The sequence below is a fragment of the Peromyscus leucopus genome, unplaced genomic scaffold (genome assembly GCF_004664715.2).
Source record: "Peromyscus leucopus breed LL Stock unplaced genomic scaffold, UCI_PerLeu_2.1 scaffold_192, whole genome shotgun sequence".
NCBI classification, from domain to species: Eukaryota; Metazoa; Chordata; class Mammalia; order Rodentia; family Cricetidae; genus Peromyscus; species Peromyscus leucopus.
The window spans coordinates 169,481-193,177 of record NW_023505065.1 but is presented as its reverse complement, the minus strand read 5'-3'; the positions used below and the strand labels follow the sequence as shown (position 1 = coordinate 193,177).

At 43.8% G+C, this 23,697-nt stretch overlaps 1 pseudogene; it reads left to right on the top strand.

Moving 5' to 3' along the window:
- Positions 1-23,697, top strand: part of LOC114692027 — a 266,238-nt pseudogene that overhangs the window by 158,280 nt on the left and 84,261 nt on the right.

Genomic DNA, 23,697 nt, shown 5'->3' with positions numbered 1-23,697 from the left:
AAGCCTGAAAAATATCATCGGATTCTCGCCGTACACCTGGAAGACTGCAGACTCGTGTATATTTCAGATGACTAGTCCTCACATCGTGCACTGCTTGTGCCAGGCAGTGTTCTGCGAGAACAGAGTAGTGAACATAGTATATCCAAGTCACTCCCACTTAGGAAATAGCATTCGTCCTAGAGACGAATCACCATCATATTGTATCCTTTTTTGCTGCTTCAGTAAATACCTCGCATGAATCTAACACGCTTATGAAAGAGTATTTATTTTGGCTAAGGGATTTAGGAGACGCCGTCCCACAATACGTAGCAGGAGCACGGGACACAGCAGCCAGAGGAGCCACTAGAGCCAAGGAAAGCCGAGAGCAGAGTCCACCGAATGCCTCAACACATGAAAACAAGCAGAAGAGATGAAACACACGAGTATGGAGGAGGCCTATGTGAACTACAATTCCAGCAAACCGCTAGTGTATTTGAACATAAATCTTCCAACAAGCTATGTACCTCCTCAAAAACGTTCGCCCAATAATACCCCTCGAAGCGCTGCACACATCTGCAACCATTAGTAGGGCTCCAATCTCTTCAACGCCTGCAATGTTCTTATGGGGATATTTCTCATCTCACAACTACCATGATACCATGCACAATAACATAAAAGATAAAGCAATGGAAGAAGCATGGTGTGCTTGAGAATGTGTTGATGTATGTGTGACATCGTGTGAGAGCTGATCCGTGATTGTGTGTGAATGGTGATCAGTAAAAGACTGAGCAGCAGGTCAGGAAAAGAGATGTTATCACAGTTAGATAAAATGGCTTATCCTCTAGCTAGTAAAGACCAGAACCAACTTACCAGCAAACCGACATGTAATAGCTCCTATAAGCGGCACAAAGGCCGAGCCATTATCCTGGAGGAAACACAATACCAAAGTCACCGAAGTGTCAGTGTTTCAAGCCAATATCTGTGGTGTCTGAACATCGAGTATTATTGAGTTAGGTCTAAAATAAGATACATCTGTAAACTTTCAAAGCATAAAAAGAGTTGTCCTGACAGCAGGTCTGTGTCCAGATGCAGCCTTCCTATTCCGCCTGGGAGAGGCCCCCCTTTTATGGAGGGCGATCCGCGGAGTCGCCACCGATCGCAAAAAGGGTGAGCAGACGAAGCCTAACGGAAACATCAAGGCTTGCCTAATCCACACGTCAGACCCTGAGTGACAATGTACTCACAGCGCAGATACACCCTGAATAGCCGACAGATACACACGACGAATGAAATACAGTAGAAATAACAAAGTGAAGCCGGCAGAGCGGACCCTTGTCTGCTTGTAAATGAGCAGCTTCACATTCCTCCTTGCCCTGGCCCTGGTGAGGACAGCTCGACCACTGCACGGGCAGACTGCCCGAAAACGAACCGGAGCAAGACGCAGGTAGACTGGCACGTCAGAGGTTACCTTCCAGTAGAAAGCAGCATCCTCGCACCGGGCTAAGACTTCTTATGTGCACGTTCTCAGCCACTATGCTCAGCCACTCGTCGCTCTTTTGCAAAAGAAAGGAGATGTCACCACTTTTTTTATTTGGCAACGTGAGTGCATACTCTGCTGGCATATACAAGTCTACATAGAAATTCCCCAGCAGCGAATGTTATTCATAGTAGCCTAGTTCTTGGTAATATGAAATTCTAAACACTACCTGTGCGATGTGACAGCTAAACCCCTCGGTGAAATGGGTCACCGGCTATGCCTTGCAGTCCCTACAGGCCCCATTCCCGACATTGAGCCTCTTCAGAGATTATATTCAGGCTGTTCTCGAAAGTTAATATTCTCAAGAACTAAAACCCATGGTGAAACGGCCTTGATAGTGTGTGATACTACGGTCCCATTTGCCCCAGGCTATCTCTGCTCCCCGCTATGGACTGAGCGAATCTGAGCCAAGGTACCCTTCTCTGATGTCCTTCAACCTGCTCCCTCCACAGACCTGGTGGCCTCTACGATTACTTACCACTCTTCTATTCTGTTCACTTGCTGAGCTGTAGAATGGGTAAAACGAGGAAACCACTTTATCAAGTGATCCATAATAGGATGATGACCAGATACCGGATATGATGTCCAGGGATATATGACGAGCAGACTGCATCGAGGAAGCCACCAGGCGTACAAATACTGCAAGTGGTCTATCTCCTCTACCTAATCTCGATCGATGACAGAGTATTTTGTAGGCCAATAAATTCCATCAAATTTCTTCCCTTGGAGAGTAATCCGCCATCAGCAGGCACTACGAATGTTCCTGAAATGCAGGCTCAGCTGACTGAGTTAATAATCATGAGGCAATGGCCGGATAAATTCAGATCCTCTGTCCATCTTCTGTACTATGTGGACTTATTTAGGAACACTGGACACTGCTACAGGTGTGCAAATGTTAAGCGCCTGCACCTGCCTGGTACCAGTAGGAGGGAGACGGCACGTAGGGATGCACTGCTGCTGACGAGTACGAAACCAAGGAAGCGATCCTCTGCTACACATAAATGCACTCTCTAATGACTATCGGAACTTCCTATCTCAGCATCACCCTCGTCCGCATCAAACAAGACTAACCTAAGAGTCGAAGATCTTTCTGGAACTATGCAATATATAGTGACAAAGTTTATCCTATGATGAATGAATAGCTCGACACTGAGAAGTGAAATCACAGTGACTTTCAATTGCTTGCGTTTCACATAACAACCAACCAGTCTCAAAGCGAAACGCCTGGCCTTTCCCCTCCTTGTCCAGTGCACGCTGGCTCTAATTGCACAGGTCATAATTTCACACGCTCTAACTCACGAACCTGTCGGCTGAGGTGGAGGGGACGCAGTGCGCACCATAAGCGATAACCCATAAGGATGATCCTGCTGGTAGCGTGAGAAAAATGAAGGGTGGTGTCCCTGAGCCGGCCAGCATGCGCTGAATTCACCAGGGATTTAGGTGACATTTGACAGGCCTCACTCGCCAATTGGTTCTCTTCAGTTTCAGTAAACAATTGATGAATTGAATAACAGAAATTACTCCTGTCTTCTAATATTTGGTCCAATTTGACCTTCATTTTTAATGTTAAATATGTGATCCACAGATGGCCAAAAAGTGCAGGTCAGAGACGAATGGTGTTCAGATCAATAATCGCGTTCATCAATTATCCATGACTACATGCTACTACAGCATCACGCATGTTTGCAAAGTATAAACACGATCAGGAATGTGGTGAGTGCACCTTACTTTGCTACACACAATATCTGACCTATAATGCGATCTAGGTGGTCAAATATTTTGGAAGGTAACGCTGCTGCTGTCATACTTATAAAGTTCTGATAGACAGATATAACAATAATTCCAATAATGTATTTGTAGTCTACTTACCGGATAACCGGCGATACAAGACAGACTACGAGTCAAAGCAGGGGATGAACCCAAAACTTCGTCGCGAGAAGAACATATATTCTAAAATATGTGTGTGTGGCTGTGAGTTCTATAAGAGACCTGAAGGAAAATAGTAATCAGAAGCCATACAATCAAAGTCTAGAAAATACAAACTTCATCCAACATCGTCAAAAAATACCAACCAAGAGCACACCTAAAAGGGATCAGCACAATACTCCACTGGTGTTTACAAACGTCCCTAAGCAGCTATTACACAACAACACTGGAGGCACACCAAGACCAGATCAGACCTTACTCATCCTCATAATGCTGCTTCGATCAACTATCAGGACAACAGAAACTTTTATTTGTTGGAGACTACATTCGTAGTTTAACCTTGGCACCCTGATTGAGTACAGCCGACCTTAACTATATTCTTTAAAGAGAACGAAATCTCTACTATATAATTACCCCTTGAATCAGAGATGACTAACTACAGTGAATGAGGTAAAGCATATACGACATGACTTTCGAACCAAGTTGCTTTCTAATATAAGAGGCTTATTGGTACACAATTATTCTTTAGGTGTATTAGGATTACTCTTCACAATATAAGACCATAAATAGGTCAAGACTAATAGATCTGCAATATAAACACTCAACAAATGAATATATACATCATGGAGAATATGCAGGACCATCTCAAAACACTGCTATACACAATCTGATGAGATCATTCAGTCTTACTAGAAGAACCAACTGAAGCTTTACAATGAATAAGAATGCCAACGAACCGGAGAGCGAACAATCTAAGTTATCAGGGATGAACATGGTCTGGGGTAGCCAGGAGACAAGAGAAATGGATGCTCTTATGAATAACACTAACTGTGACAACACCAACAAAATATTCCACAAGTAATGTAGGTGTAATCATAGGTTAGAGTGTAGAAATCACTAGCAAGGGAGGAGATGAGAATAGAAGTCGGTCGATCGTAAAAGCAAACGAAGTTACGAGCAGCAGGCCAGTGTGGATATCTCATTTTTCTTACCCAACGCAACAGGACTCGCAGCGCTGCAGGCCCCTGACGTTCAACGCTGGCAAAATCGCAGAAAGAACAGAGACCAAACAAGCTGTAGCACGCTGTCAACTAAACCTACCCACCATTGCCGCCCAATTGCATAGAGGAATTCGGAAATGAAGTTTACAAGTGAAATACCACCAACCAAACTAGAGAGCATATAAAGCACTTCTTAAACCCATCTATAATTGAGAGTCATATTCTGCGTAGATGAGAATCGACTGAATGTGCTGGCATCAATTCAACAGCTATCTAGGAGAGTGACGAATGCAAAATTTCTTCCAGGACTAAGATTTTGAGAAAGAGATGAATGAAGGATCATGGGGAAATTTCTAGCACTAGAGAAATTTAAAGTTCGAGTTCTTAGAACGTAATAAGTAATCAGAAGCCAAGTCGCCTCGGAGACCAGAAACGAGAATGGAAATAATAGGAGTGGTCGCAAAACCTTACAGACACCAGGCAGCGAAGGAGAAGTCTACAAGACTCCGAACCACTTCGTATTATCTGCTCTTTATCGAGACTATACTGAAAAGAAAACAACACGTCAAGTTGAAAAACCATATGAAGCATGACTGGGAAAAGATGCCAGTAAGCCTAGAGAGCCACGGGCCTTGGAGGACACACACTATACATTGAATTTTACTGGGAACAGGAGCCATGTGTGCTGGGAGTCAAGACCGCTACCTACCGCATCATGCACACAGTCCGGATCCAGCTTATCCCAAATGCTTAGCCTCATAACAGAGTTCCTTACAGGTGCACGCCTTGAGCCAGCTATCCTTAATCCAGAAATAGATCACTGGAAGAGACATCTGTCCTCTGGAGTCTCATCTACAAACCGTTAAGCTAAAAACATCAAGCACAAGGACACTACTGAAGCATAAAAGTCATAAGACAATCCTTCCATCCTAACTACAAACCATAGTCAATATTTTGGGGAGAGTTCTGAGATATACTCTAAACATTCATATGGTAAAACAGTGACGTCAGCTATCTGATAGTACACAAAATTGATTATCTTGACAAGAGCTAAACAAGTTATATCACACGACACAGGCCTACGTTCTCACAGATAAGGGAGAAGGAAAGATATTAAGTTACTATTATATCAACTATAGCTTCGACTATAGTATAGCGCCTGTAAATATACATGCGTGGCATGCGACAACAATTCGCTGTCTTTAGCAATAGAAACTACCAGTTCTGGAATAGCTACTAGACAGAAAGCAATAGGCCGAGCCCAGGCGCGGGATGTAAACCCTCATTCACACACCTGGAAAGGATATTGACAGAGCATGTTATTAATTATATGTCTAAATCACGATTGAAACTTAGGAGTGACGCATCTATCCCGGGATTATCCAAATCCTCTAAGGAGAAGGTGATACACATACACAAGTTGTAAAGACTCCTCTCTGTCACACCGCTTTGTAGAAACATGAGCACACGCAGAGCTGAAATCCAAGGAAGAGATCACCTCATCTACCACCCTCACATGGTAGATATCCCATAGCCAAGCTCCGCACGCCCTCAGCAGAATCGGACAGTCCAGCCACTGGAGCATAATCAGTACTTCACAGCGAATTCGACCTCTCGAACTGTAGAACTGCTTAGCCGTGGTACGCCCTAAGTCAGTCGATTCATAATCAAGCTCATTAAATTTACTTCAAAGCATAAGGACTGTGGGTATGTAACAGACGGCACGACACCTTTGGAGGCCAGTGCGTTGTTTCATAGAACAGACGGAGAGACAAGAGACGCGTTTTAGTAGAAGAGAATTTGCCATATGCCACCCATAAGACCGTGGAGCAAGATGAGCACAGACAGAGCTAGCACGCGCGAGAGACCACAGCTAGCCGAAGACTGCAGGCGGATAATCAGAAGACACAGACAAACATATATGCGGAACAGCAGCAGGACTCCAGGCCCCACGCGATAGCGAAATCCACTAGCAGTATTTCCCCGCTTCCACGTGTCTCTCCCGAAGCCACGAGGATCAGGTTGGAACCAAGAGGAACAGGAGCTGAGCGAAAGACGTGGTGAAGTCGAGTGGAGCCTGGCACGCATAAAGGCAGAGAACTCAACCGTGCGTGACCCTCGATCCATGCATCGCACATCGACTTTGTAGACGAAAGCCCACAAAACAGACTCACTTTCCAGGCCATGGAGAAGATGAGTTAGTCTCTAGAGGTCCAAGCCTAAGCCAAATGAGAGTATACTCACGGACAGGTGTTAGCTGCTGGGAAAAGAAAAGGAGCGTTCCGAATATTTTATTGTCTTAGATTAGAGAGATGTCCAGCACTGGATAAGTGCGCGAACGCCTCACTAGTGGAGGAGAGCACCACATGCTTCACTGTGGACTAATACGGACATAGCACAGCCTAAAGCACTAACGAAGAGTAACAGCCGGATGGAGTATGGGTGTGAAATAGAAGGGGTTAGATTTGAGAAAAAAGGATATGGCCCAAAGGACGAGGGAGAGCGTCTAACCGAATAACAAAGACTGAACATCATATGCTGTAAAAGCATAAATTCTCTCATAACAACTATTAAATAAAATGTAAAAACACCCATATATTATCAATGTGCCTACTGACGCTTAACAACTAGCACAATACTACCCGATGATAACTTAGAATTTTTGTAGATGAAATGCTGATTAAGTGGTCATGGAAATCAGATGGTTTATGACATGCTGCATGGGCTCGTCTCCAGTCCAAGAAGCTATGGACAATGAATAAGAGAGGGAAGCATAATTTCGCAATACAAGAGAAAACATCGGCACCCTCCACAGATATTTATAATTAAAAACATATAAGATTCGAACAGCGATACGTATATACAGCGCGCCCACCCCCCCCCACTTCAAATACCATGGCTCATGGTATAATACCGGATTACCGTTTCTCCTTCGGACTTACTCACAGCCGTAAAAGTTGTTTATGCATTGCTTCCAGTTTCGGCAGGCAAGGACCAAGTGAAACTCAGAAGGAACCGGCTGTTTACAAGGTCTCCAGCGACGAACTTCTGCATGTCTGCTATGGTGCCACATTGGTTCTTGGTTGATGGATAAAGGAGATCATAAGTTCTTTGCCTTAGGTGAACATGAAAGTTGTATCTGTAGCTTGAAGCTTCCTACCTGCAGATGAACATTGACACAATCTTCAGAAGACCCATCGAACATACACCATACCTAATGAAGAGCATATTCGAGAAAACCCCAGATATCAGTATGTCCCTCTGCTGGACTGAAATCCGTCCATCTTGCGAGAATATTTAAGCACTATACTCAAGGCACCACATGGCCCATTGTGATTTTAGTAGTACACTAACATGTTTCGAGGCGAAAAGAGAGAGAGACGTACGTCAACACCCCGTGGAGCGGGAGTGTAAATGATAGTTGAGCTTAAGAACAAGCATGCCTTTCTGCAGCGAGTGTACACTTCATGCAGTGAAGGTGCATATGGGATTGTGTGGCCCACAACCTATCATCTGTGCCACATATGATGCGAGCGAAAGACAGAGACGAAATGCAATATAAACAGTGCGCTAGCCGTACCGACCATTAATCACATGAGCAAAGAGAGAGGAGATCATCACCAGTTAGTTCATAATCGTTAACAAAATTTGACAATATACAAAGTGCTGTGGAAGGAGAGATGAACATAATTAAAGCTGGAAGGCGACAACATCAGATGGAGCGCCTGAATCACCGTTAGTGCTCATCCATTTTTCTGCCAGTCTATCTGGTTGCTGATCGCATTGCTATATACAAATCAAGCTTTATGCATTGGTATTTGTTGTTTCTGTGACCAAAATGCCCAACAGGAAAAACCAATCCCTTGACGGCGACGAGAGAATACAATTACGCATGCATTCGCACCAGGTCCTTCTTGTGGGACACACATGGGGGCCACGCTGGTCAATGTGCAGCCAATGCGTCGGGATGCGGTCAGAGGACATGCTGTGCACTTAGTTGTTCGTTCACATTAATACTTCAGTTGGGGACTCCAGTCCATGGAATGGTGCTGAGATCACATTAGGGTCGGTCCTTATACCAGGTCCTTCAATATCTAATTAACTCCAATCTAGCAACTTCCTCACAGATCATGCCTAGAAGTAGTCTCAGGATCCTGTGAGATGTTGACAGTATTAACCATCATGAGCAGCTGATTTCCCAAAGCAACTTCTGTAATTGCAGTGAGCAATTGATTAGATCTGCATTCTCATTACCTATATATATGCGTTGTTGAGACACTAAATAACACCATCTAACTACATTGCTAGGGATATATCTCATGAATTTACATTAGGGCACTTTCTCACAGCTAGTCCCAGATGCCTTAGCCATAGATCAGTTTAACTACTCCAACAGGTAAGATTGCCTCTGAGACATGTTCTGATATCCTGACTCGATAGCCTAGAGCCAGGTTCCAGCTAAGCACCACCATGGCCATCATAGACTGTGTTAGTAGCCATCATCGAGAATCGCTTGCTTCCGAGATCTCCTAGCTCTGCCTCACATAATAGAGTAGGCAGCCAAATATGTAATCTTCTAAGAAGTAAGCAGCGACGCCAACGGTTCTCATAGTCACAGATTGGCCCGCCCTGAGGCACCGCTTAGAGAGGAGTTACACAATCCCCAATGCCCACCAACTAGTTCTTTTTCTTTTTTTTTTGTATGAAACAGCAACATAGAACAAATAGGATTCTATTTAAATATATCTAAGGCGTTAAGCACTTCAATTCTGTAAAAGGCCCACATGGAGAGGGAGACTTCTTTTTTAAACCATTGGCCGATATGATAGCGTGAGATATCTAAGCAAAAGATCTCTAGATGATGCTACCAAGAGCAAAACAGTTTATGCCTGACCATAAATAACTAACCAAGAGAGAATGCTATATCAGAGAAGAAATCAACAAACTTAGATCGCATTGCATACTGAAATACATTTTAGAGTAGATATCGACTAAAGCATACAGACTCGGTTCAGAGAAGATAAGACTTAAAAGAAAGTAGAGGCAAGAACATAATATATTATTATAGAAACTGATAACCATACTAGGAAATGATCTAAATAAAAAGCGACAGCCCACGCCTCATCAGTCGCGCATGCACCACTGATACAAGAGGTATCCTTACTGCTTAGTAGTACATTTCAGTCATATTTCTATTTTATTATTATTTTTTATTTTTGCAGGGATTATCGAACACTGCCTATAACGAAGAGACTCACAGAAAACAATGAAAACTAAAGCCTTAGGCACTGTCTCTCTACGTTTTTCTTCAAGTTCCACACTAGTACTTAAGAATCACCAAGATATTTTACTAATTGTTTTTATCTATGCTCCAGACTGAGAGAGATTCGCATAATAGCAGCAACGGGAGCAGAGACTAGACTCACAACCAGGTTTGGGTGGATAGACTCAGCATTGACAAATCTCTGTGTAGCTCAGAATAATGGGTTTTCATGTTAAAAAATGCTGACAGCTTACCATCATTAAGAATAGAGTTCTGAGAACTAAAGATAGTGTGTGGGTTTGTTCCTCCTTAACTCACTTATTTTAAAATAATAGTATGTCTCCTAAAAATCATGGTGGAGTGAGTTAGTGCATTATAGTATGATATTATTTATATTTCCAGAATCATGGCTGATTTTGCTTTATTGACTCTCACCAACACAACACACAAACACACACACACAACACACACACACATCACACACACACCGCACACACACACACACAATGACCAGTTACTAATTCCCTGCCCTGTCATCTGTTGACTCTCTTTTTTTGTTCTATTTGAATAATTTCATTGCTTTTTGAGGCGCTGCCAGAACGCACAGGCCCATGTCTTTTTGAGGCCCAGATCAAGCAGAGTCAGTAGTCAAATCCATTGACTTTTGCACACTTTCTTGCATACCTAGAAGTGCCTTTGGTGTTTGCAAGTGTGGGCAGTTCTTCATTTTTGTTTCTTCACCTGTTTCCCAAAGAAAACATTCTTCTCCTGTGCTGTTGCCGTCTCTAGGGGGCTATTGAACTGTGCTTTTCTTCCTGAGAGTATTTATGGTGGAACAAAAATGTATCCAGGGGCAATAAGAGGGTGAGAATGTCTCCCCCGCGTGAACCATTTAAAGTGATCAGCAGTTAGGACAAAAATGTATGTAGGTTTATGATAGTTGAAATGCTAAAAACCAGTTTTTAAGTTGTTTAGAAAGTTTTTAAGATGGAAAAGAAAAGATCAAAGCAGGAGTCAGAAAGCCTGTTTGTAGGCTCAGCTCTGTGTCCTTTTTGAGGTGCATAAAGTGTGCACCTCTGCAGTTGGCTTTGGTGGCTGTGATTCAGTGTGCCCAGCAGTGGGGAGTGCATACAGATGTCCAGAAGCTGTGTTCTAACTATTTTTTACAAACCTGTTCATGTATGTATATTGAATATAAAGTACATTTTTCTTCAACTTTCCCAGGCCATCCAAAGAGTTAATCAAAGATGGTGACCAGGCATGTGGCTCGACATGGCATGAAGCCTGGCTGAGGACCTCGTGTCACTGATCAAGCAGCTGCACTACTACAATGAGCGCCTCCTGGATTTCACCCAGGCTCAGCTCCCTCCAGGGCTGCGGAGGGGGTGGATGTGCAACGGTTCACTGCTGATGACCAGTACAAAAGAGAAAACATCCTGGGACTTGCAGAGTAGGTGTCACTCATTGTCTCCTGAGTGGTGTTTGAAATGCAGAGGTTGAGTTGAATTCATAGCTAGATCAACATGCATAGTTGTTTAAAACAGAACCTCTCTCCAGCTTTCCCAGTCCTGTGAGGAGTAGATAGTAGATAGACTAAGTAGTCTTAAGGTCGAGAAGTCTGTCATAGTAGAGACAGACATGTGTGCCTGTAAATTTAGGTAGTAGCCCTGAGTTGTATTGGGGTTTTGTTGTTGTTTGCTGTTAGCTTCTCGTGTCCTTGGTAACCCAGTTCCTGAATTATGTCTGTTCTAGGGACTGGGCAATGACTTGGGTTGATGAAGGATGGTGTCCTGTGATAGAACTTTAAAATGAGATGTCCTCTTATTCTCGGCTGAGAATCTCCTTTCAAAGTACATAGAATTGATATTCTTTAGTGTGTTCATAGATACTGTGGTTTGAAAGAAAATGGCCCCAAAGGAGTGTCACTATTAGGGAGGTATGGCTTTGTTGAGTGGTATGGCCTTGTTGGAGCAAGTGTGCCACTGTGAAATAGGCTTGAGATCTCATGTGCTCAAGCCATACCTAGTGTCTTGGATCACTTCCTGTTGCTGCAAGTCAAGATGTAGGGACACTTGGTTACTTCTCAGCACCATGTCTGCCTGCACGCCACCATGTTGCCCCGATGATAAGGACTAAGTCTCTGAAGATGTAGGTGGCCCAATAAATGTTTTTTTTTTTTTTTTTTTTATAAGAGTTGCCATGGTCCATAATGTTTCTTCACAGCAATAGAAACCCTAACTACTAACAGATGCAATTGCCCTCATTTCAGAAGATCAAGTATAGGGGGCCAGGTGCTCTATCCTAGTTTCCAGAAAAACACGCCTTTATTTAGCTGAGTCTCTCCTCACTGATGAGCAGGCCCTGTGTGAGAAGGTGGTTCACCTTAAGCCTGGTTGAAGACTGGCTCTATGAATGGAGGAAAGGAGTTCATTCCTTGGTTTCATTGCTGACGTGCTGGGTTCGGTAGCTTAGATCAAGTGAGTAGTGCTTACTGTCCTGAAAATGGTCACGCCACGTGGTTAATAGTAGAAATTGATTTTAACACCTCTACACAACCATTGAGTATTCACATGGAGCACACCAAAGTGTTATGTGTGGTGCTCTGCAAACTTTATCTAAAGTCCCATCCCATAGACAGTCCTGTGATAGCAAAGTGTTCTTATCTGCATTTATTAAATGAAAAATTGCTGCTTAGGGATGGTCACTGGCCTAAGTTTACATGGCTGATAAAATGTAGAAGTTTTTGATCTTAATCTGGTCTGTCACATTTTAAAAATGTCACATCTCTACCACGACATGGTATGCCTATGTAGTTTCTATTTCTCAGAGATGCGCTAGTGGGCTTTGAAGGTTAGTACTGTTGTCTTGAAACTTTGGTTGAATTGGTGTACTGATAGGATGGTTATTCATGTCTCCTGAGAAGTTACTTTGAAATAACAAAAATGGCTTTAAATTGTGGTAATGGTATATTATGATTCAATATTATCCTTTAAATCCCTGTGAAAATGAACTGAAGTCATTCTCTGGTGACTTATTGGCCTCGACCTCTTCACTCTTTGAGGCATCTGAATTTTCCTGAGGTCTGAGGGCTGGACCTATGCAGGGTAGGGGAGTCGAAGGAAAGGCAGTGGAGAAAGGCAGTCAGTGCCGTCTCAGTGAAGAAGTCTTTCCTCTTACCCTTTCTCCTGGAAGGTCAGCTTCAGAGTCATTCATGTCAGCTTTGACGGTGTCCTGAGATGGTGCAAAGCCCAGCTTCCTTCTTCTGGAGGAAGAACCCGAGACACAGGGTTGTAAGGAGTTGTTCAAGGTCGCGTGGCCAGAGCTTGAGCCTGGCCTTCCTATTCTAGAGCCAGTTTGAAATCCTCACTGTCATGTTGTTTTCATATTGAGGGGATTGTTATGCAGAATATAGAACTGTGAGGTGAGGGGTACCTTAGATTATTACTTACATTTTCCTGGAATTTTTGTCTAAGTTTGCAGCCAGCATATGCTATTTGAAGTATGTCCTCAAGGATAAATATATGCTTTTTGATAAATATCTAATAGATTCTTCTATATTCATTGCTTAGAAAATACACTGCAGTCTTTGGATGGCTTGTTTAAAATGCCTCATAGTTTCAGTGGGGTTTGAGCTTTGCCGTTCTACTTTGGTGGAAATCCCAGTGTCTAGCGGTGTTGAGAAGGACTCTCTCCTGATTTGTGCCCCTCCATCTCTACTTACGCACAGTGTGGCCGTACCTCTCACCCCTTGACTGTCGTAAGGCAGGCTTTGCTGCTGCTTATGTCTAACTTTGTCTGCGTGTCTCTGGGAAGGCTGGGGACTCTGAAGAGGGTAAACGTAATTTCCTTCCTTCCCACCCTCATGAAGTTCTAAGACACCGGTGCAGGGCTGGAGTGCTAGCCCCGTCGCTGAAGGGCTTGCCTTGGGAGCTTGAGGACCGGCATTGGAGTCCCCAGAGCTGTGTAAAAAGCTGGACACGGTGACATTCTCTACAGTCCCAGAGATGGTGAAAGGAGGTAAAGATAGACAGGTCCCTGGAAGCTTGGGGACCAGCTGCCCTTAGCTCTGTGGCAAAGACCCAGGCCAGGGAGAGACTTGCTGCCTCAAAGGTAGAAGGAACCTGGGGACTGAGCACTGCGGTTGTCCTTGGAACTCCACATGTGTACTACGTGTGACTACTGTCACGCCCCCCCACACACACACACACAAATTTCAACTGACAGTTCATACTCGAGGTTGACGTACTTATAGCACTGAATAGTTTCTTCTGTAGCCTTGAGAAAACACTTTTAAAAGTTTATAGAGAAACTAGAATCCCAAAAGAATACAAAAGAAGGCGGGCAGACACTGCACAGCAGCAAAGCCACAATGCTTCCTAAGGGCCCTTCCAGAGAGCATTTGCCGCCTCTGGCTAAGAAACACACAACTGCTGTGACTACTTAGCTGGAGATGTAATCCTGGCCCTGCTCACAGGAACAGATTCCCTTGCTCTGCTGCTGTGGTTGTACCAAGACCCTTCCATGCAAGAATTCCAGTCTCTTTTTCTCTGCCTTTGGAAGCAGGGTCCCTGCAGCAACCTAATGTTTTCTTCTCTGAACCTTTCTTGGATTCTTCACATCCCTTTCTCTGGTGATGCCATTTCCTGGCTACTTCCACCAGATCTTTGTTGGCTCAGAGACGTGCAGGTTTCATTGGGTTGAGGATTGTGCGCTGGCCCTTGTGTATGATCTGCTTGTCCGTTTATCAGAGTCTCTCTGACTGGCCTGCTGACACTTATGCTTAGATAATGTGTGCTGCTTCTTCATCCTTCCGTTCAAATGGATTGCTCTTCATCCCAACTATCACAATAGTTTAGAATTCTAAAAACCTAATTACCAATTTCGTGTCTCATTCCCTATTCGGCTGTGCATTCCAGTATCTTGCTTGTTTTTATGACTGAAACAGCTTCACACCTGACAATGCAGAAAACAAACAGAAGACATTTTTACAGACTACTTCCATGCTTTTCAATGTCACTGTGGGCTACAGAGTCTAAAGCAGAATTCTTACTGTTTATTCTTCAGCACTATTGCAGTTTGACTGGGTAGTCCTGTCCTGGGGAAGGCTATCCTATGCTTTGTGGATATTCAGTATCATACATGGTTTCTGACCACGAATCCCCCCCATTTGTTACAGTTAGAATGTTTCCTCACATGGTCGGGTGGCTCCTGGGGTCAGAATTACCCTTGACGGGGAAGCCACTGGCAAACAGGTCCCTGTCCACCTGCTTGCAGTCCTGTGAGAGAGGCTGGAAGCCCTTTTACTGCATTCTCAGAGATGTGAATAAAAAAATACAAAATCTACACAACACACACCACACACACACACACACACACACACACACACACACGGAGCCTGTATGGTAATGAGTATTCAGAGATGGGTAATGCTGGGGGGCGCTCACCAACCTAAGACAGAACACCTGTGTGGCCTGGGCAGGCGTCTCCATGACGGGTAAGGTGACCTGCTGACGTCCCATGCAACCTAAGTCAGAAACTAATTTTTTAGTAAAAGGGGGACCTGTAGGGCCCTGGCCCTGTTTTGGGTAAGTGTTGCCTTGCTTGGACCTTGACCTTGATATCCCCTATGCTAATTCCCTGCTGGATTCCACCCTCCTGAATGCTTAAGAGAAGTTCCTTGTCTGTGTATCCTGCATAATGGGCGTTAACAGCTTAGATGCAAGATTATAAAACTTCTGCCTCTGGGGTTCTCCTATTGTGCTGTAAGCTGTGTTTAAGACCTCTTCCCTCCTTCATAAACAGCATTTGGCATTAAAAAAAAGACTTCTATCCAGAAGTCCTCAAATTCAATAGTGGGGTGTGGGGGTCAGCAAAGATGGAGTAGGGTGAGGAAGGACTAGAGAAGGACACAGGTTACTTTGGTGAGTGACAACAATTTACTATATTGGCTAAATGTCCCAAATGTATCTATGTATCAAAATTTGCCAAGTTATTTGTTTTAAAGATATTCTCATTTTTTATGTCATTCTACTCAAATAAACTGTTTAAAAGTAAAAAAAAAAATACAAAATCCACAGTCCTCCATACACGGCTGTGTCCCCAAGAGAATTGTCTTTGCTGACTTGGGTTTTTTTTCTTTCTCTGTGCTCGGTGGACACTCCTGAAGAACCTTGAGGAAAATGTGTACAACATTGCCCTTTCCTGGCCCAGCGGTACAGTATCTCACAGTGGGAAGTCTTCATGACCCATTTGGAGTTCCTGTTCAGCGACAGTGGGTAAGTACAGTGGACATGCACGTTGATGCCCATGCCTGCCTCTTCAGACTCCAGTTTAAAACAGTACAATTTCACTGTTCCTCTTAATTGTAGACCAGGATGACTTGGCACAGGTTTGCCTTTCCCAAATAGACCATAAGTTTTCATTTTTCAGCAGAGCTCTGAGAGTTAGACACCTTCCTGTGCATTGATATGTTCACGGAGAATCTGTTGGCAGTGGTGTTTTAGTAGTGGGGGACAGGGTGGGTATCTTGGCAGCGTGGAGCCTACAGTGGAAGGTAGATGACAATTTGAATAATGACTTAGGCAAGTATGAAAACAAAACTTTTATGTTCTGTATAGAAAGTGCAATTAGGAAAGTAGAATAGTTAGGGAAGGCTTTCCTGAGAGCGTCACAGTTGAGCTATGCTATGGTTGGGGTTTGGTTTGTGTAGCCCCTTGTTAAGTTTAATCCCACTGGAGAATACTAAAGGAGCGGTAATGTAATCCTGCTGTGTTGTTTAGATCAACCTTGGGAAGGCAACTGGGATTGGATAGGTCATCACAGTAGAGCATCCCATTTAGTATGGTGAGTATATAAGAAGAGACAAGAGTTTGAGACACATATGCACTGCCTTTCCTCCACCCTGCAGTGCTCTGTGCAGACTTAGGACTCTGCTAGCTAGCAAGAAAGACTGGAGCTTCTAGATCTGTGATCTGAGTAAACCTTTGTATTAGGATGTAGTCCGCTCCCCTGGGTATTTATTATGGCAATTCAGAATGGACTGTTGCAAGCTGAGATCTCAGTACTCAGTCAGGCTCAACTATACTCCAAGGGAAGGGAGCCATTTGGGGTATAGATGATTTAGTAAGCTCAAAAGTCCTTAGATTAGGAGCATGATGAGTCAGAGGGCCTGGCAGAGAAGCAGTGTGATTAGGCCACAAGTGAAAATGCATGTGGGTGAGATGTAGGAACTAGACCATGCTGTACTTTGGCATTGTGAAATTATATTGATCATTGAAATAGTAACATCTACATTTTAAGCATTTATCAAATTGTACTGTATTGATGTTGTTATAGATGGTGAATGCTGTCCTAAGTGCACCATTTTTTCAGGCCCTAGAAAGGGCCATTGGCATCTCCTAAGAATCATGGCTGTTTAAGCATTTGAGTGAGATAAAAGGTGACAGGAAGATTACCTAAGTATCACTTTAATAAGATCTCTTTGTTAGTGTGTGGAAGAAAGGTAGTACGGTAAGGGGAGGAGCTGGTGTAGGATCGCGTGCAGGACAGGTGGCCCCAGCGTGGACAGGGCTTTGAAGGCATAGGAGAGGCAGGAATACATTCTACGAACTTAGCCTATGGGTCAGCAAGGAGGAAGTAAACACAGGACCTGCAAGGGGAAAGTCGGTGGTCCACCTGCTGCACGGCAGCCCTGAACTAGTCAGGGAACCCTACGAGGTCAGCAGGTTGCAGGAGTGACTTGTGCCTGAAGAGGACAGGGCAAGATGGCAGTTGCAAGAGGGAGATGTCCAGAGAGGGAGCACAGGAGAGAGCTCCGAGCATCTGGATAGCCTCTGTGCTGTGCTGTGCCTCAGCAGGGACACGCACGAGCAAGGGGGGAACTGAGGAGTGTCCGGCTCCTTTATGTCAGCTTAACACAAGCTGCAGTCACCTGAAAGCAGGGAACTCAATTGAGAAAATGCCTCCGTAAGGTCCAGCTGTAGGTGTTTTCTTAATTAATGATCAGTGAGAGAGGGCCCAGCCCATTGTGAGAGATGCCATTCCTGCGGTGGAGGTCCTGGGTTCTCTAAGAAAGCAGGCTGAGCAAGCCATGGGGAGCAAGCTGGTAAGCAGCACCCCTCCGCGGTCTCTGCATCAGCTCCTGCCTCCAGGTCCTGCCCTGCTTGCATTTCTGCCCTGACTGCTTTTGATGATGAACTATTATGTAGAACTGTGAGTGAAACAAACCCTTTCCTCTCCAAATTGCCTTTGGTCATAGTTTTTCATCACAGCAGTAGACACCTAACTAAAATGGACAGATGTTGAGGGCCTTCCACAAGTCCTGGTAGAGAATTAGGTGGTGGAAAGAGACACGAAAAGAGGGTCTTACTGTCAGGAAGCCATGTCAGAGTGTTCCAAGAATGGGAGGAGAGCTGAAAGGTCAAATCCTGCAGAAGGGCCAAAAGGCCTTTACGACCTCAGTGTGTAATTTCTATTAATCATTGAAATGTTAATGTCTCCATATGAGCATTTATCAGAGTGTTCCATGACAGTGGTGTCATGGATAGTGAATGCTGTCCTGAATTCACCAGTTCTTAGGCACAGTAACATGTTCAGATAAATATTCTCTGTGATATGTGTGGTGTTTAAAAATATACCATGGCATTTTTATTAATATCTTTTTTCTTCATTGAACATCACACAAGGGATGTTGTCTGTGCAAGCAGGATGAGTCCTTGGTCTCTGAATATGTTTCAAATTATCAGGCAGTTGAGGAGCAGGCAAGGCTGTTCCTGGCATATCATTATACCTGAGAGCAGTGTGATTATGCAGATGTACAGCAATTACAAAGTAGGAAGTCGTTACCTCCTAGCATCATTACGTGTGAGTGGCAGTGCACTTAATATTGATTTACCAGTGCTGTCTGGGTCTTCTTGCTTAGGAGGTAGCACTTTGCCTGACTACTTCATCAAACACACTAACTGGTTATTAGAAATCAGCCTTGTAAGTACGGCCATAGTTTGTCCAACATTTTTAGTTAAGCCAGTGCCATTGGGGAGTTAACCAGTAGAATAACAGAAGTGCTCGTCTTGGCTTTAGGGTATTGTTTCTATTCCCTAAAGTCTCCCTGGCTCCATGAAGTTCAGTCCTCCCTCTCCTTCTTCTTCCTCTGGCTGGTTTTGACCTGCAGCACCACCGTGACAGACAGGTGCAAGTACAGCAGCGTTATGCAGAGGGTGTCATGCCTCAGTCCAGGTGGCCAGGCCAGTTCCTGTGTGTGCCATGTGTGTGTCCATGAACTAGATTATCCCTCTCAGGAGCTGCAAGCAAAGACTAGTATAACTTAAGTGATTAAGTGGTAAAAACCTAATCTCCTTAAGTTATGGTCTTTGAACTGGGAACTGATCCTCCTAAGCACTCATACTTGATTTCTTGATCTCCTTCATCCTATTTGTTGTATTATGTTATTTTAAGGTGTGTTACTGTTATTCATGGTGCATTTGTTTAACTCTGTGAAGCTGTGTTACTTGCCTGTCTAAAACACTGATTGGTTTATAATAAAGAGCTGACTGGCCAATAGCAAAGGCAGAAGAAGGATAGGCGGGGCTGGCAGGCAGGGGAAATAAATAGAAGGAGAAATCTGGGAGTAGAAAAGGAGGAGCAAGGGAAGGAGGAGGATGCAAGGGGCCAGCCACCCAGCTACCAAACAGCAATAGAGTAAGAAAAAGATATACAGAAATAGAGAGAGGTAAAAGCAAGAGACAAAAAGTAGATGGATAATTTAAGAAAGCTGGTAGAAACAAGCGAAGCTAAGGACAAGCTCTTGATAATAAGAATAAGCCTTCATGAGTGATTTATTTGGGAGCTGGGTGGCAAGACCCCCAAGAAGAGCAAAAACAACACTTAGTCCTTTTTATTCCCATTACTAGTTTTAAGCAAAACATTGTGTTTGCCTGGTTGCAAGTACATAGACTCTCTCCCACCAGCAGACAACGTTCTCTTGGCTTCTTGAGGCTGCTGTGGCATGCTCTCCTTTGCATCAAAGCTCTCACTGCAGACTTAGTAATGCCTTACCTTGGGGCTTCCCTAGTCAGGTTGGTGGACCCTGCAGATGACAGTAACTCTGTGAATGTGTGGCGGTATGGGGTTTGAAAAAGATCAACCTTTCAAGATGCAGAGCTACTGCCCAGAGCTACCTACTGCAAGCCTTGAGCTTGTATCTTAATCTTGCAAATCACTGTCTTCTCAGAGTATATATGTGTGTGTGTGTGTGTGTGTGTGCGCACACAGGAGTGGTGGGTGGTAGATTGGGGAGGGTGAGGGGAGTAGAGAGGGGGTGCACGGGGTGGGGTGGGGGGGTGGTCACTGTCCTTACCTGCAGGGTTGTGAATATTAAAGTCAGAACTCCAAGGCCTGCATCACCAGGTGGATCTTTGTTTGCTATTGTGGTCAATCCTGTTGTTGTTGTTTTTGTTAATTCTTCTTTTTCATCTCTGAGTTTTAGACAAGGGACAATTTTTAAATACCAGAGATTGTTTCTGGCTGATTATTATTCATTAAGTGTTAATATTTTTGTGACTTTGTACACTCAACAGAGTTTTAGGTACTAGACAAGATAGAAATCTCATGGAGTTTATACCTTGTTAGGAGCTGTCTTTCTCCTCTCTCCCCAACATAAACATCAAGATATCAGGTGCAGTGAATAAAGTGACAACTCCGTACAGTTGGGGAAGGCTCTCTTGCATGTGAAAGAAAAGCCCACCTTTGAAGAGTGATGAAGGACGAACATTCATTCCATCTCAAGGGGACTGGGCGAGTGTGAGTTCTTGATGTTTTGTAGCTAAAGGGGCCACATAGCAGAACATGGGGAGCCAAGGAGAGCTAAGTAAGGTTGGGAACAGACATCAGCGTGTTGGAACACCTCCATCTCTGTCTTCTTATTAAACATAGCGTGCTCTGCTCTCGTCTCTGTAGCCCTTGGGGACGGCCCTGGGCTTTCTTGGCTGGTACACAGCACGAAACTGTCTTCTTGTTGGAGTTAGGTACTGTCCCTTTTGCACACAAGGCTAAGGCGTCTGTTCTTAAGCACTTTGATCGGCTGCACTGTTTTTGGCCTATTTCATTTGGGGAGGTGTCCTTCCATCTCAGGTAGAGATGTGCAAGAGTGTGCCTGTGGAGAGCTGAATAAGCTATAATGAAGCTGCTTTGTTCTGAATGAAAAACAGACCCAGGATTTATGCCTGAGGGTTGCTATTGCTCACACAGTGAGGCTTTGGGCCCAAGCTGCCACGCTAACATTCTGAATACTGACCTGTTCTTCCAGCCTCACTAGGAGGCCCCTGTACAGAAGAGGCATTAGTGCTGGAGTGGCTAGTAGATGGAGAAGGACAATTCAGTTCATACGAGCTCCCAAGATTTAAAGTAACTTAGTTTAGTACATTGACATGCAGATCATTGAAAGTCAGACAAACAGAAATGCAGAACCAGCACTAGCCTGTTACCTGAGGTGCAATGTTGTGTGTAGATACCCAGATCACAGATCCCACGAAGTGTTTAAAATTGTCTTGTTCACCTCAAGGCACTAGAGAAGTTGACCAGGGCTGTGATTTGCACTTTGCATAAAAAAATCTACTACCCCAAGAGAAACAAAAACTGATTTCACCATTGCAAAACAGAAGCATTCTGCAATTCTTCCTTCTGTGTTGTGATTCTTTAAAGGTTGAATCTTTGACAATTTTGTGTGTGTTCCATGTATGTATTCTTGTTCAGCCCATCGCCTTTCTCCCCAACCCTGTTCCTGTGGTCCCTCTTCCTCGCCAGTACTTCCTTCTTCCTTGCCTTTTGTGCACGTGCGGGGGTTTGTGCAGGTAGCACTGCTGCTCTTTGTCCATGGTTGCAATGGCCTTGTCATATGCAGTAGCAAGGATTCAGTCTTTTTGTCCCCTCTTCACAGTGTTACCTGGGTCTTGGGTTTATGGTGAGCAGTAATGTGGGGTGATTCTTAAGTTCCCCTTTTCACACTAGCCAACAAGTTCCTGAAATAGATATAAAAACAGTACATTTGGCCAGTGTATGCCTATGTCAGGTAAAGCCCCGGTGCTGTGACGCATTGCTTTGGCTCATGCAAGCCTGGCCAGGACCCTGGCATGTCCCTTGTTTAAAATGTTCGTGATACAATTCTTTTAACCTCCAAGAAGTTTTTTTTCTCTGCAAAATGACTTATGCAGTTTGCAAAAAATGCCATGGAATTAAAGAATTATACATAGTATTGTCATATAGGGAGTGTGGCTAATACTGTTGATTTGAAAATAGTCTACATTTACCAAATTCACCTTATAGACCCCTACAGTACATCTAAGCAATTACTCTTCAAGTCAAGTGATATCAGTTATTGCCATGAGAGTAGTGATGATGCAAGACCTTTGACTGTTGACTGATGATATGCATGCCTGCTACTGCATCTGCTGTGGTATTACTGGTGATGTTGTTAAAGATGCAAATAGTATGAAGTTGTGTAGATCTGTTAAAATTGACCTTTCATTGTCAAATTGTCTCCTTGGGAAGGAGACAAAACTTACTCATGGGCTTCAGTATTACCGCTGTATTTATATAATAAAATATTTGATAACGGAACCCACTGAATATCATTGTTACACAAAATAGACTCTGAGATACTCACTATCAATTCTTTCAGCAACTGTCTACCTAGGTAATCTAGAAAAGTTAAAGTCAACTTAGCCGTGTTTTACCTGAGGCGTTCTTGTGCTAGCTATCTCCATGTGACCCTCCTCTCAGGTGTGGCTGTGGTTCAGAGGATAGATGTGTCCCCTCACAGTCACCAGTGCTGAAGCCACCCATTCGCTGGGGTCATCTTGGGACTCAGGGATCTTCATGCTTTGGAGATTAGTCTGTGTGGGAAATACCCAGTCTCTGTGTCTCAACTGTGCCTAGCAAAATTCTCAGATGGACACATTGCTTTATTATAGAGTATTAACAGGGCTATATCTGGAAGGTCGAACTTGGGGCCAGTTCCTGTGTCTTTCCAATTAGATAAGTTTTGCTTGAGCTTTGGCTTCAGAGAACAGGAACAAGACTTTTTGCAGAGAGTAGTTATCAAGGCCAAGAGATGTCACAGAGCCAAAGTACTCCGGGCTGCCTGTAAGCTTCATGTCACCCTGCTACTGCCCTCTGTGCCCCCTCGGACTCTCCCAGTATCCTTTGTCTCTCATTCTCACTCTTCCCTCCTTTTAGTCAGCTAATGGAACTGTATTATATCTCGGCTTAGATTAAATAAAGAAAAATGTATTTAAATGAATTTGTTTTCTTGTACAGAATAAAGTCCCTTCAGTACATGCTGCTTTGAATCAATTTTGAGTTATTGACAACTTGAAGGCATTACAGAACATCTTAATCATAGGATCCGTCATGATAATTTTACTCATTGTACACTAAGTACAACCAATGCCAACGCCTTCCAGTAGTTAGCCCTGAAAGATAAAGAGGCAACACACAATATAAACTGCTTCAGAGCTAAACTTCAGTCCAGGAAAAAAAGCACCATTTTTAAAGGTAATTATTAGTTAGATTAGAGAAAGTCTACAATGGTTTCATAGTGTTTTGTTGGATTTTTTTTTTTTTTTTTTTTTGAGCGAGGTCTTTTGGAATTGTTTTCTAAGCAAAGATTTGATTTCTTGTTCCAAAGAGAAGATAACAGTTTGTTTCACTGGAAGTTATTAAAATGGGCTATTGATTACTGGCATCTACAAAAGATCTTAGCACATTATAATTTACAGGAGAGAGATGGTTGGGTCTTTATCGTGTGTCAGTAAAGGTATCTGTCTTGACAAGATAATTAGGTGAAATTGTACGTGAGGCAAACCGAATTGTCAGCAGAGTTGTGAGTGGCTGAGGAAAAAGTCATGTTGAGAAGGACTGGATCCAGAGTTCAGTCAAGCAGAGGCTGAGTAAGCTGCTGTGGAGCCCTTGACCATTCTGTAGACTGGTTTACCCCG